A 4,494-nucleotide genomic window follows, 5' to 3' on the forward strand; every position below is an offset into this window, starting at 1 on the left:
TTTTTGTTGTTCTTGTCATCTGTTAGGTAGGGAGTTGGTTTTGTCTGTCAGATTTGATGATTGTATCCACCCCCCGCAGCTTTTTTCCGTGTAGATTTGTTTAGGTTGCACCGTTTCTGGGATGCGTTTGATTGTTCTGCTAAGCGCGGTAGCTGCCGTAGCTGGGATGTGTGTCAGTTCGATGTGCTGATCTATAATTGATTGGATGTTGGAGTCCGAGTTGTTCATGTGAGGCTGGCTTGCTTAGTTGTAGTACTCTGATGTATTCAGTCAATTCGAACGGATGTATTCTGTTCCCTGGCCTTTAATCCCTAGACCATTTCTCTTCACTGGTATCGTTTAGTGGGTATGTGGTTTACTCTGTAATTTCTATTTTGGATTTACAGTGCAATCCCTATTGTTTTTTAGAGTGATTTTCAGTGTAATTCATACTGGATTTTCATTGATTTTCACTATAATCCGTACTGGATTTCCAGTGTAATTTTCTTGTGGATAGGTAGTATATTTGTAGTGTAAATCCAAAGCAATTTGTAGTGTAATCCCCGGTTATTTCACACTGTAATTTCAGTGTATTTGCACTGTATTTGCTAGTGGAATAATAGTGTATATGTCCTAGTTGCAGTGTATTTTTGTCAGTGGGGTTGCACTGTATTTGTTAGTGGAATTACAGTGTATTTGTCAGTGATGTACAGTGTAATTTGATAGCTGATTTACAGTGTAATTGCCATGGATTTGCACTGTATTCGCTAGTGGAATTACAGTGTAATTCACTTGAATTTTTATAGTGGAATTGCATTTTGGATTTACAGTGTATTTGTCAGCAAATTTACAGTGTAATTCATAGCTGGTTTTACTGTGTAAATTCAGTGTAATTTACACTTTAATTGAGTAGCAGAGGAATTGTGACTGTTCTTGTGATGCACCGCTAGTTTGTATGTTCTTGTGATGCATCTGATTCCAGTGTATTTTCTTGAGGATTTAGACTATAATTATATTCGGATGTACACTGTAATCTTCATCGGAATTCCAGTGTATTTTCTTAGTGGGTGATTACAGTGTATTTACAATGTAATTCTCAGTTGGTTTCCACTGTAATTCGCATGGGATTTCTTCACTGTAATTCTTAGTGGGTTATGTAGTGAAATAAAATAGATGTAGACTGTAAATACTATCAATGCATTTCTTCATTATATTTTTGTTATGTTTTATCCCTTTTGCCATTTCATCTCAGACATTTTGTCCTTTTCTTTGTGTTTGTACATATTTAGGTTATAGATTAAAGTATGGGGAGACTCATGAAGGCTTTTGGTAAGGGCACTTATGCTGCTTGTGTTCAAGATTGTGATGATTCAGATTGGGAACCTTTTGTCCCCAATGATTTTCCTGAGGATGATCCTTTTCAAGATTCGGAGGTTATATTTCTAATTTGATTTTTTATTTCTTTTTTTTTCTTTTATTTCTTGTTTGGTAGCTTATTTGTTCTGGTTTTCTAGTTCATTCATTTGTTTCATCTGTTAACTGCAGGAACGTCAAATGGATGATCATGATTTCGAGAAAGTCTTAGGCTATGCTTTTTAGCTGCTTTTTTTCTAGTCTGGCTCTGATAAAGATGGGGTGTTACCCGCTCAGGGCATGTGCTGCTATGATGAAGTGGATTTATTTCTGGTCATGTCCTGTTCCAGTTTTTTGACTGTAGTCCCTGATGGGTTGTAGTGTAATTATTTGTTGATTTTGCTCTGTAATGCCCAGTGGAATTACACTGTATGTTAATTGGTCTTACATAGTAATTTTAGCGGGTTCACACACTAATTTACAAAGTAGTTTACACAGTAATTTTAGCACTTCCTTACTGTTGGTTAGTGTTCATTTTTGTTGGCTTGTTCAAAACTGCAATTCTTACAGTGTAATTCTAGGTAGATTTACAGTGAAATTCTAAGTGGATTTACACTGTAATTCCTACTATATTTACATTATAATTCTAGGTCGATTTTACAGTGTAAATCTAGGTATTTACACTGTAATTCCTACTAGATTTACACTGTAATTCCTACTATATTCACAATGTAATTCCAGGTCGATTTTACATTGTAAATCTAGGTAGAATTACAGTGTAATTCTAGGTAGATTTATACTGTAATTCCTACTGGATTTATACTGTAATTCCTACCGTATTTTCAGTGTTTTTCTTAGTGTAGTAGATTTTACAGTGGATTCAAACTAGATTTACAGCGGTATTTAAAGTGTAAATCTTAGTGTAATTTTAGTTGATTTTATAGTGTAATTTTAGTGGTTTTTGTCATTTTCATTTTAATTGTGTGTGGTTAGTAGATTAGAGATGGGAAAGTATTGCCTGGGTTCTTTTTCTCCTTTCTCGCTGCTTTGCCTGTGTGGGTTGAAAAGAGTTGGGGTGTGGATCCAATAACATCTTGGTGCGGGTCCGTTTAAAAGCGGTATGAACCACCTGAAGTAGCTCAGTAAAAGAGTATGATCCACTCTGTTATTTGTCAAGACTCTAGTTAAAGAAAGCATGTTTTTGATAACTTTTTTTGTTTTCAGGATTGTTTTCTGCTACTAGAAAGCCATATGTTAAGGAAATCAACTTCATCTTCATTGAGGTACATCGCATGTCCTTTGATGCTGGATTTCATTGCATTTGGTTTGATTGTAGGCACCTGCACTCAATATTTTGAGTAAATTATCTATTAATGCAAACAAGTATTCAGTTTTGAACTGTAAATAAGTGCAGAGTAATTTTGCAGAGAAGGTCCCAGTAATTTGATCTAACAGTCACAAATTTCTCCTTTTAGTTCTGAACTGTAAATATGTAATCATTTTTATAGATTCTTTTTGTTTGTTGCTACTTGTGTGAGTGCCTTCTAGTGTGAATGTTTTTAGCCTGATTGTGTTTGTCCTTTTTCCTGTTAATTTCAATTTTTAGTGCTCATGTTAATGCATGTCAATATTCAGTGTAAGCAAGCATCCGATCATAGTAGTTTACACTTCTAAAGTTACTTAAATTCAGTCCTTCAATCAAAACTATTTAAGAACAGGTAGAAAGTGTCTAAAACAAGTAGATTAAAGTGTCTTAACAGTGTTTGGTTTTTCAGTTTCCAAAGGGTGTGAAAATAGTCATATTTTCTCTCAACTGGAGCAATCCTCCCCCTTTTATGTTTTTAACTAGTTTTCCCAAAATGGAATTGCTAGCTTCCTGAGCATGTTTTGATCCCTGTAGTGTGTTTATTTCTGCAAATCCAGAAATCTATGATCTGGGCATGTAGTTTTCAGTTTTCCTGTGATCATAGACAACTAGTTCATGAGACCATATCCTAGTTGTTCCTAGGGTTTCTCCTGTTTCATGCTTTTGTGTGATTATGTTCTTATTTTCGATCTGTGTAGATTTTGTGCTTAACTTATCCTATGTAATGATTCACTAGCTAGAGGTATGTTCTTTCTTCCAGATTTGTTCAGGCAGGAGAGAGACGACAGGAGGTGATGAATGCACAGGAGACCAGGGGGGTGTTACCTGTGATTATTATTTTTTTGCTTCTCCAGCCATGTTTGTGTCTAGAACTCTAGATCATGGAGGAATCGCCCTCTCTGGTGGCGCTTCTCTGGGGTAAATTTAGCACTTTCTCAGTGGAATTGCAGTGTAATTCTTTTGTGTGTTTTAAGTGGTATTTACAGTGTACTTTTAGTGTAATTACTGTGCATTTTCAGTGAAATTTACACTGTAATTGTTAGTGGAATTTACACTGTAAATGTTAGTGGGTTTACAGTGTACTTCTAGTGGATTTTTGCTCTGTATTTGCAAGTGGCATTTTTAGTGGAATTACTGTGCATTTCCATGGTTTTTACACTGTAATTATTAGTGTAATTTTGGGCCTTTGTATAGTTGATTCACAGCAGCAGCAACTGTATTTTTTCTGTAATTCGGCTTGTGGTTAGATGCCATCAGTTTTGGTCCTTTTCATCCTCCTGTAGTTAGCTTAGTCCACCTTTTGTTAGATTTTAACCCTTTTAGCTGCTTTCTGTACGGGTTTGAATTGCTCAGAGCGTGCCCGTTTATAGTTTAGTGTATGGACCTATTTAGAAGTGATTTGCGGGACAGAGGCAATTTGCGGGGCAGAAAGAACAAAGGAACAGTGACACAAGACATATGATGTAACGCCCTCGATGCGGCTATATCTCCCACGTGTCGAAGCACGACTTAGAGGCATAACCGCATTGAAAGTAATGTCGCAAGAGAGGTAATCTTCACACAACCCATGTAATACATAAGGGAAAGAGATACATAGTTGGCTTACAATCGCCACTTCACACAATTACAGGAATAAAACATTACATCATCCAAATACAATCAAGGCCCGACTACGGAGCCAAAATAAAAGAAGAACCCCAAATGCGACAAAAGGTCCCGATCGACCCCAACTGGGCTCCACTACTGAACAACTAGAACGAAACAATATAAAGGAAAAGATCTTCAAAGAGCTCCTC

At 36.3% G+C, this 4,494-nt stretch overlaps 1 long non-coding RNA gene across 1 annotated transcript; it reads left to right on the top strand.

Annotated features, from left to right (window-relative positions):
- Positions 1–6: 6 nt before the first annotated feature.
- LOC125552854 lies at positions 7–3,851 on the top strand. The gene is made up of 3 exons (XR_007303817.1): positions 7–1,412; positions 1,525–2,615; positions 3,459–3,851. It is a non-coding gene; the product is annotated as an uncharacterized LOC125552854 (long non-coding RNA).
- The last annotated feature ends 643 nt before the right edge of the window (positions 3,852–4,494 follow it).

The sequence above is a fragment of the Triticum urartu genome, chromosome 4 (assembly GCF_003073215.2).
Source record: "Triticum urartu cultivar G1812 chromosome 4, Tu2.1, whole genome shotgun sequence".
In the NCBI taxonomy this organism is placed as follows: Eukaryota; Viridiplantae; Streptophyta; class Magnoliopsida; order Poales; family Poaceae; genus Triticum; species Triticum urartu.